At 42.2% G+C, this 10,823-nt stretch overlaps 1 long non-coding RNA gene across 1 annotated transcript; it reads left to right on the forward strand.

Moving 5' to 3' along the window:
• Positions 1–3,300: 3,300 nt before the first annotated feature.
• Positions 3,301–8,759, forward strand: LOC135096861 (uncharacterized). The gene is made up of 6 exons (XR_010265123.1): positions 3,301–3,427; positions 4,017–4,123; positions 4,637–4,855; positions 5,432–5,497; positions 5,928–6,149; positions 7,732–8,759. It is a non-coding gene; the product is annotated as an uncharacterized LOC135096861 (long non-coding RNA).
• Positions 8,760–10,823: the final 2,064 nt, after the last annotated feature.

Raw genomic sequence — 10,823 nt, forward strand, 5'->3', positions numbered from 1 at the left:
TGATTCTCCAACAGCACTTTGAGGTCACTGTACGACTTGTCGGCTGGCTTCTCTGGTAGGCAGAGTGACCTTATCACTTCGTAGGTTCTTGCTCCACAAACAGCCAATAAAGTAGATTTCTTTTTTTTCTCTTCAATAATGTCGTTGGCTTCAAAAAAATGCTCCAGCCGCTCCACATATTGAGTCCACACCTCGGCATCCTGGTTAAATTCTTCTACTTTGCCAATAAATCCCATCCTCGTCGCCAATGTAATAACTGCAGGATTGAGACGTAGTAAGAGATGGACTCCAGGGGTAACAATGTATTAAGGAGCGGCTACCCGCTTGCCGGCTGGAGCTGAACTGGCTCCATACAGAGAGAAGCTTCCGAAATCAACTAGTATGAACTAATACATAAACCAATACATGAAGCAGTGAATGACAAGTAGTACTTTGGTAGTAACAATTATAACAATACACTACAAAAATACAATTAAATAAATAAATACAGATATTGTACACCTTATTGTAAAAATATCCTACAGTCTGGGACCAAACGTAGGATATTCATTGAGTATTTCCCTGAGAGTGGCTGAGTCTATGAAATGGTCAATGAGGCTATACAAGTCATGTTGACCTCGCAGCCTAAATTTACCAATGAGAGGACATTCCGTGACATAATGACGCAGAGTGTGTCCCCTTGGTGCAGCACACAGCACACAGCACACGCCAGGAGAAGCACTGACTTTCCAAAAGTATTTATAGCCTAATTTGAGCCTCATTGCCACCCTGTCGTGTGATGCAGTGTGTCTCCCATAGGTGTAAGCGCAGCTCTGGGAGACACGTACATAGAGAAGACTACTGCCTATGGAAACAAAGCTCCAACTGATCACTAATGCTACTATGTACAACTGATCACTAATGCTACTATGTACAACTGATCACTAATGCTACTGTGTACAACTGATCACTAATGCTACTATGTACAAAGTCCTTAATGCTACTCTTAATATAGCCCAGAGTGTACTCAGGGCCAGGGTCCACTGTGTCGTCCTGAAAAGCACATTGAGCAAGGCGGTCTGCCTTATCATTAAGCGGGATACCCACATGAGAGGGTATCCAGGTGAAGTGAACCGTGGCACCAGCACCTTCTAGGGTGTGGATGAGATCAAGACATTTATTAACTAGATCACAGTCCATGGGGGAGGTAGACTGGAGAGCATACAGTGCAGCCTGACTGTCAACAAAGAAGAATATATCCTTACGGAGAGGCGCCACAATATGGAGCGCCTCCAGAACAGCATACAGTTCTGCCCTAGTGGAGGACATGTGTGCAGGGAGCCGCCTGGAAACCTCAGTGTCAGTGTGGTGATTGGCAGAAATGTAGTCGCGGATGAACAGCCCACATCCGGACCTGCTGCCATTGACTGAACCATCACAATAAACATGAATAGCCTGAACGTGGGGGTACTTGGACAATTTAGTCATGAACATGTCTTGCAGCACATGAGGAGGCCAGTCCCTCTTGGGCTGATGCAGTGAGTGAATATCAACACTGACACGGTGAGGGTTGGAGCGGTGACATAACAACGTTAATACAGGCCTCGGCTATACCTACACTTGTAAGAACTCCCAAGATCTTCCTGAGGTATGGAGTTGTAGGAGTCCGTGGATCACGATACAGGGGGTCAGTGATCCCTTCAGAGAGTCGGAGCCCGTGCATAGCATCCGACCAACATTACGACAAGTAATTTCCTATATCCTACACATAATACTCGGCAGGTGCAGTTCAGCTCTGAGGACCTCAGTCCTTGCAGTCCTGGGGCATCCCAAAATTATTCTCTTGGCTTCATTCTGAACAAGCTCCAGGGGGACAGAGCTGGGTGGCACTAAACTGTATTAAAATAGGAGCTGCGTAGTCAATGATGGACCGTACGACAGATATATAGAACATCCTTAGAACTGGAATGCCAGTCCCCAGGCCCCTGTTTGCTTACAGCCGAAGTGGCACTAGCCGTGGCAGACAGAGGTCTCGAACATAGTGTACAGCGTGGAGTGACTTCCTGAAACTCAGCTGTACACCCAGGTACTTGTGTGTATGAACTCCAGGGATGGGAACATTATTTACAGTGGGCGGTCGAGAGACCTTCCCTTTGGCTTGAAATTTGGTTTTACATTCATTAATTACAAGTCCCATTTGAACACACAATGCTGCTAGTTGTGACAGAGCTGACTGGAGAGTCCTGGGTGTGGCGCATTGGAGGAGCATGTCGTCAGCATAGATGAGGACCTGGGTGCCCTGTGGGAAGGAACAACGCGCAATTTTGTCCATTAAAGCATTGAAAAGCATTGGACTAAGGACTCCACCCTGTGGTGTTCCAAGCTCAAAGACTTCCTCAGAGGAGACTGCACCTTGAAACCAAACCTGTGCTGTTCTGTTGTACAAATAGTCCCTGATCCATCCTAAATATCTACCTTTGACACCTTTGAAAATGAATTCATAATAATGTTACACCAGGGGTATTGGTGCGGGTGGCAGCACTGTGGGAGGTGGTAGCACTGGGAGAGGCGGGAACAGAGAGAGAGCGTAGACGCGTGGCCGGAGAGGAAGCCAACGTGTGCCTGCCTGTTGAGTGCCTGACGTGCCCTGGGAGACTTGTGGTGCCCCTGTGAACTTGTAAAGCAGTGTACTTGCGGAGGATTTGTCAATAAACTTAGGAAATAGTGCCCGTGTTTTTCCCTTGTGGCCTGGCCTCGTGTGTGTGTGTGTGTGTGTGCACGCGCGCCTTGTCCCGGCGTTCAGAGTGTGACTCCGCTGCTCTACCTATACCCGTGTGGATAACACGCCCGCCCGGAGTGAGGGATGGGCGCAACAATAACATCTTTGTTGGCCCTGTCGAAGGCACCCTTAAGATTAACGAAAGCTCTGCAGGTAGCATCCTTATTTATAAATCACCCAACAAAACAATGACTTGTGGAATGACTTTTTAGGAAGCCATGTACATTGCCAGAGAGTATATGGCCCACCTTATATAAGCCTGTTCAATATTACCCGTTCCATCATCTTACACAGCTCTGTTATTAATATATAGTCCGAGTTGGCCACCCTCTTTCCGCTGCTGTAAAAAATATCTATGCCTAGTAAATGGAGTCATTACTAAAAGGACTGGAATTTTGTATCACTTAGATGAATATGTAAGAGAAAGAGATGATTTAGGCTCAAAGCAAAGTCATGAAATAGCTATAAACCTAATATTTCTTTACTTATTAATAGCATTCATAATTTTTAATGGCTAAAAAAGAAAATTTCTAAGTTTAAAAGAGAGATTTAATATATAGACGAAAACAGTACCCTTTGCAGGACGTTTATATGAACTGGCAGCCATTGTTGATGTTTGCATTGCTTGCTGGGGCCGGGAGAATTCCACGATTACAGCTCAAATAGAAGGTAATTACTGTCCCTGAGTAAGTGTGAAGTGAGAGATGAATTATACCTTATAGGCTAGTGGAGAATTATATAAGAAACATGCCTTGGATATGAGAAAAGTCCAATTATAGAGGTTCCTTCAGTACCTTCGTCAGTTCCGGAATGTTTAATTGTATTTTATTTATTGTATTGTTGGAGGTGACTTGAAGGGCGCGGCGTAGTAGTGGAGTGACAGGCAAGGGCATTTCAAGAACTATTGTACAGCACAGACGTATATTTCACCATCAGAGGACAGGACACAGTTATCTTAAGCCTCGGAAGTCCCCACAGAACACCCTAAGCTTGATATAGCTGTCACAACGAAAAGGAAAGAAACATAAGTCTGAATAAGAATACATAACACCATTCAGCAAGGACTCCCAGCACCACCCCACAACGCTCAGACCAACACCACCCACACGCCACCACACCCACCTCCCTGCTGCCGTGACGCATTATTTAACGCCTTGCTAAGAGTCATCTTCCCCAAGTGGTTAAGTAATTCTAGATGCAAGGAAAGAAAAGGCAGGAAGATGATTATTGTTATTTTTTATCTTTATTTTCTTTGCAGGAGTGAGTGAGGCAGGATGAGTTTGATGGGTGCTTAGGCTGAGAGTCACGCCGCAGGGTCAGTGAGGGGTACGGCCGGCAGTATGGTGACCCCTACGGCGGCGGCAGGTACGGCTAAGGTGGTCATGTAAAAAAAAATCAAATAACCAGCAAAGGAAAGTAGAATAATTACTTAAAAACTCAATAAATATGATGAAAAGTAATGAGAAATTTGGGGATATGGTGGTAATGCTTGCCTGGTAATTTCCAGACTTTTACTGCTTGTTTCTGGGCAGAGTGTGACGCCTTATCAAGTTGTTACCTACAGAATGAATTGACCGGCACTGAGACTAATGAACAGAATTAATGTTAACCTAACGCAAAGATCAAAAACACTAGTGCTATTTCAACATTATCCAAAAAAAAATCAAATAACCAGCAAGAAAAAAAAGGCTTAAAATCAACAAAATAAGACAAAAAAGTAAAGAAAATTCATAAAAGACAACAGGAGACAATTTCTTTATGTTCAATGATTCAAAACTTCCCAAACCTTTTATTTATTTATTATTATAATTATTATTATTATTATTATTATTATTATTATTATTATTATCAAGTCATTAAAAACCTCCTCCTCTTCAGGTCATCACAGGAGTACTCATGTGACAGGAGCAACAGTTGGGAGGTGGTCACAGGGGAGGGGGCTGATGACGAAGCCGTGGGAGGGGGAGATGGTGCCAGGGATTGGCAGGGTGGCCGGCCGGGCGCTGCAGGGGACGGCCGCTGCTCCGGACATCATGGCATATGGATAACCTGGAGTCCGAAGTGGCACTTAATATTCTCAACGCTGTGCTGACTAATGTAAGTCTGGAGGGGTGGGGTGGCCTAGAGTGTGTTGTGTAAGTGTGTGTTTGTGGGGGTGTCAGTGTTAGGGTGTTGACCAGTGTGGGTGTGGAGGTGGTGGTGTGTTGGGTGTTGGTGCCTTAGAGTGTGTTGCATAAAGGTTGGGGGTTAAGCTTGGTCTTTGTAGGTGATGTTATGGTAATTGTGGGTCTGTTTGATGATCTTATTTAAGTATCAAGGTATATTTTTTTAATTAATTGATATTTTGTCTATTTCTTTATTTCTTTATTTATTTTTATTTCTTTATTTCTTTATTCTTTTTTTTATTTTCACAACTTTAAAGAAGAATTAAATGTTTTCTTGGTTTTTCTCAACAAACAACAAGCCAAAATGAAAATAGCATTGCATCACGATATATCCTGTTCATTATTACTTTTCAAACCATATCTTTGTATCAGCCTAAATGTTTCTGGTTTCCTTTCCTCTTGTGCATCTGTTTCCTTCTTTCCCTCTCCTCTCAGCTAACAGAGGTCGTCTTGCATAGGCTAGGTCAGGTTCCTTGGGTGTGTGGGTTGTAACTCTGTCTCCTCACAGAAAGAAGAGGCACAGTGGTCAAGACAGAGGGACTGGGAAGGCAGACAGAAGAGGAGGATGGACTGGGTGAGTAACAGCAGTACTAGTAGAAGTAGTAGTAGTGATAGTTTGATCATAGTAGAGATAGCAGTAAAATATTTAGTTGTATTATTAGTAGTAGTAGTAATAGTAGAAGTAATACCAGTAGTAGAGGTGGCTTGGTCACAGTAGTAATGGTAATAGTAGTGATAGCAGGATGTTATTTAACTGTATAAAAGAAAGATTAAATCCATATATAAAACTTAATGGCAGGACCACTATCAGCAGTAGTAGTAGTATTAGGAACACCCTGCTCATAATAACAGAAGTAGAACCATAACAATTCACTATATAAAACAAAAAGCACCAAACTAATATAGCATCAACAACAACAGCAACAGTAGCAGTAGTAGTAGTAGTAAGAGTAGCAGCAGTAGTAGTAGCAGTAACAACACTAACTCCAACACTTTACCAACAGGACGACCAGTACTATGGGTCTGGCTGCGGCATCCTACCCACCCCCCAGATGCCCCCACGCTAACTGCCCTGGCGCGACCCTAACATTGGCCCTGCACACTCCTGGGGTGTGGTGGGGGGCTTTGTACCAGGGCGGCCGGGGCAGGGGCAGGGTAGACCAACAGGACTGGGGTACAAGATGAAGAAAACATTGCTGGCTAAGAAGAAAATAGGAGCTAAGGAGGTTAAGACAAGTGGTGGTGGTGGTGGTGGTGCTGGTGCTGGTGGTGTGAAACCGAGGATAAGACTGTATCATCAGTCTGATGATATTTTGAATATCAATTATTTAACTTCTGCAACACCTGAGGACAAGACAGGAGCCAGGTAGGATGGTCATAGGATGCCAGTTAGATGTGGTGAAGGATGTTTTGTCTGGGAAGGATAATGAGGAAATGAAATTGAGGACAAGACAGGAGCCAGGTAGGAGGGTCATAGGATGCCAGTTGGATGTGGTGAAGGATGTTTTGTCTAGGAAGGATAATGAGGAAGTGAAATTGAGTTGCTAATCTGTCGATAAAATGATAAAAGATGAATAAGTGAAATGAAAAAAAAAAAAGAAATGTGGTGTTTTGGAATATATAGAACAGTGGGGTTAGTGTGTGTGTGTGTGTGTGTGTGTGTGTGTGTGTGTGTGTGTGTGTGTGTGTGTGTGTGTGTGCTGGGGGGATGTATCTTTGTTAATTAGAAAGAATATAAGAGATGAATATAATGGTGGGATATATAGCAGTTTTTTTTAGTTCAGAAGAAATAAGTTTGGTTTGAGTTTATATATGAATGGAAAAAAGGCTAGAAGAGAGAGAGAGAGAGAGAGAGAGAGAGAGAGAGAGAGAGAGAGAGAGAGAGATTTATAATGAACTGGAAAGTAAAGCAGTACAAAGCTGTAAAAGAAAGGGATTGTTGTTTAGTTTAGATTAATTTGTGTAAAGTAGAGAAAAAAAATAATGTGTTTTGAGTTGATGTATCAGTGTAACCTAGAAAATGGAGGAGAAATTATTGTTTCTTTAAATTTTATGTCATTGTAAACTAGAAAATATAAATAGTTTTTTTTTCATTCTATAGATCATTATAAATGTGAAAAATAATATAGGAGTGGTGTTTTTATATATATATATATATATATATATATATATATATATATATATATATATATATATATATATATATATATATATATATATATATATATATATATATATATATATATATATATATATATATATATATATATATATATATATATATATATATATATATATTTTATTTTTTTTTTTTTATTTTTTTTTTTTTTTTCTTATTATACCATTGTAAACAAAAAAAAAAATATAGAAGTAATGTGTTAGATTTTTTGCTTTGGTACATTAATTTCACAGTTAATCAGTTTATACTTCCTGTTGTCATCCTTGTCCTGTTCAGGGTGTGAGTGGGCCAAGACCTGCCACAACTCTTCTGCTTGTATGGCAAAAGAAAATAGCAGTTTTTACTCTTGATTTCCACCCCAAGATATTAGTCACTGTATTTGCTGAGAATATTCACCCCAAAAGTTAAAAATATTAGTTGCTGTATTTGTTGAGGTTCGTGTGTGTGTGTGTGTGTGTGTGTGTGTGTGCGTGCGTGCGTGCGTGCGTGCGTGCGTGTGCGTGCGCGCATGCGCACACACACACACACACACACACACACACACACACACACACACACACACACACACACACACACACCTGTCACTTGTCACCTGTGTGTGTCTAATGCACCTGTGTGTTTTGTCCCAGCTCCTCCCAGAACGAGCCCACACCTGCACCTGAGGACACACCCACACCCACACCTGCACCCAAGTCTGCACCCAAGCCTTCACCCACCCCCAGCACCCACTCCAGCACCCACTCCAGCACCCAGCACAGCCCAGGGGAAGGCCCAGGGCAGGCAGCCAAGGGCCGAGGCAGGGGCAGGGGTGTGGCTTGGGGGAGGAGAGTGTGAAGTGTGTGGGTTAGGTTTGTGTGTGGTATTTTGTCTGGGCTGCTCCATATGTGGGAGAGCTCGGTTGGTGTAGAGATGGATAGATAGATGTGTGTGTGTGTGTGTGTGTGTGTGTGTGTGTGTGTGTGTGTGTGTGTGTGTGTGTGTGTGTGTGTGTGTGTGTGTGTGTGAGGGATTTGTACTTCATTCAAGCATCTTTTATTTTTACTACTGCTACTATCTTGTTCACTACTGGAAGATTAGTACTAAGATGTGATTCTTGTTATTTTTAAGGGTATTATTCCAATGTTTTTTGTATGATTGCATCTCATTCCTGTTGTACTTGAGAGAGAGAGAGAGAGAGAGAGAGAGAGAGAGAGAGAGAGAGAGAGAGAGAGAGAGAGAGAGAGAGAGAGAACAGGCCCCATTGCTCAAACTAATGATAAAAAAAAAACTCAACCATTCCAAAAAGTATAGATATATTAGTTTTGTGAGTAGAATTTGCCAGAAAGGAAATTTGAAATACATGAGTGTGTGGGAGAGGCAAAGGATATGTAGGGCGGCAGATTGGTGTGTGAAGGATGTGTAGGAGAGGCTGAGGATATCCTGTACACTGTCAGGATGGTTAAGAGTGATTTGGAAGGAAGGTAGTGTGTGAAGGATGCATTAGGTAGGTTGTGTAGTAGTGGGTACAATGTGTTAAGAATGATATGTATGTTACAGGAGATAAGGATGTGTATTTTCACCACAAGTATGTGTAGAGATTGGTGTTAAGACAGTAGGAAGGTTTGATTAAGCTGGACCATCATTCCTTGTGTTGTCTTAATAAATGTATGCAAACTGACTGTAAACTCTCTCTCCTTCAGTGTTCATTAGTGTATTTATCAGCTTTTGGGGTCAAGATGTCACTTTATTTATTTATTTATTTTTTATTGTTATTTTGTTTATCTTTTTTTTTTCTTTGTGTTGGACAGCTTACGAGTCAGTTCCAGTTTTTGTGACAGTGGATGTGGTTTCTTTCTGTGATGCTTGTCCTTGCCATGCCTTCCTTCCCAGTGAAGGAGCCTGATGGCTCCTTGCAGCTTCCCTTTTGTACATCCTTATGTTACTCCACACTCGGCATCTCCACGTGTTGACTGTTTTTCTTTTTTGTGTCTTCCTCCACATATAAATAACACTCAAACTCACACACACACACACTTCAGGTATTCTCAGATATTCAGCATTCATTCTTATCTTGCCTTCCTTCACCCACTCACAGCATCTCCAGGTCTTCACACTCAGCATTCCCCCTCATCTTTCACTCCACAGAGTATCCTTCACTCCACACAGCCTTCCCTCTCATCCTTCACTCAGCCTCTTCCCTCATCTTTCACTCAGCTTCCCTCCTCATCTCTCAGTCCACACAGCCTGCCCCCTCATCCTTCACTCCACACAGCCTGCCTCCTTATCCCTCAGTCAGCCTCTTCCCTCATCTTTCACTCAGCTTCCCTCCTCATCTCTCACTCCACACAGCCTATCCCCCCATCCTTCACTCCTCCACACAGCATCCCTCATCTCTCACACCATCCAAGCCTTACACATCCACACCTACATCTAAATCTCACACCTGCAGCATCCCTGGAATCACATCAGTGCCCCCAGGTGACAGGTGAGCTCTGTTTTGAGAGATTAAATGACTTTTCTAATTCTATCCTCCATTCTGTTTTTCGTCACCACCACTATCACCACCACCATCACCAATATTTAGGACCTAAATATGCTAATTATACTGTTTGTCATGCGTATTTTTAATTGTGGAGTAGGGAAGTGGAAGAATAATTGATTTAATATTAAGAGCTAAAGTAAGAATGTAAGAAAAATAAGGGCTGGTGCAAGAAACTAATAGGCCTATGCGCGGTGGTCCATATTTCAAACATGCCTGCGTATTTCCACCCATCACCCCTGTCCATAAATTCGTATAATCTCAAAACTACCTAATGACTCGGCGCTAACAACCTGGTTCGTTTGTCTCTACCGTGTGGATGAATATTTTCCTTAACAACCTCGTTGTATTAAACTGCTTGTAATGGTTGATGTATTCTGGTCTGCATCCTTCATTTGTATCTTGTTTGTATTCTTGTGTTCTTAAGCACTTCATCTCAAAATAAGGGCAAAGATAGTTAGTCTTTGCCATGCGGATAAAATATTTCCTCTAACTACCTCGTTAAATGAATCTGCTTGTAATTGTTGATGTATTCTGGTTTGTGTTCTCCATTTGTATCTTGTTCGTATTGTTAAGCTCTCTGTTCTTTCACCAGGACTGTTAACAAATGCCACAGAGGTGATTGGTCAGGTTCTCATGGGTGTTCTCATTAATGACGCAGGATCCTCACCAAACCATCACTGAGTCATGATAGTGCCATTATCACTTCGTTGACTTTTACTACAGGCTGTAAAACTATCACCCAAGGAAACACACTTGTAAATCCTTAACAGTTTGTACTATACCCTGCTAGAACATTCGTAAAACCACGATAACTTCCAGTAAATCAAAGGAAATTGTCACTAAACCATGAAAATACCCTTGCAAAACTCGTCACCTCACTAATTATAATTTCAATCACTAAAGCCACGAAAACATCCTTGGAAAACCAAATAACTTTAGCGCGGGTTTGTTAAAAGTAGTGGAGGTATTTTCTTTTCTTCCCTTTTGTTGCCTCAGCCCGGTGTCCCTCTGATATGAAAAAAAAACAAAAAAAAAACAAGGCATTGAAGCGTTCGAGATAGCGAGAAAGTTCCGAAGCTTCAGCAGATGTGGACTAACGCCTGACTCTAGCTGCGTCGCCTTCTCTACCTCCGTCCGCCGCCCAGGTAAGGTCAGTGTTGTTTTGTGATTATTCTGTTTGCCAGTGGATAATGGTGTGTT

Source organism: Scylla paramamosain, unplaced genomic scaffold (assembly GCF_035594125.1).
Source record: "Scylla paramamosain isolate STU-SP2022 unplaced genomic scaffold, ASM3559412v1 Contig8, whole genome shotgun sequence".
NCBI lineage: Eukaryota > Metazoa > Arthropoda > Malacostraca > Decapoda > Portunidae > Scylla > Scylla paramamosain.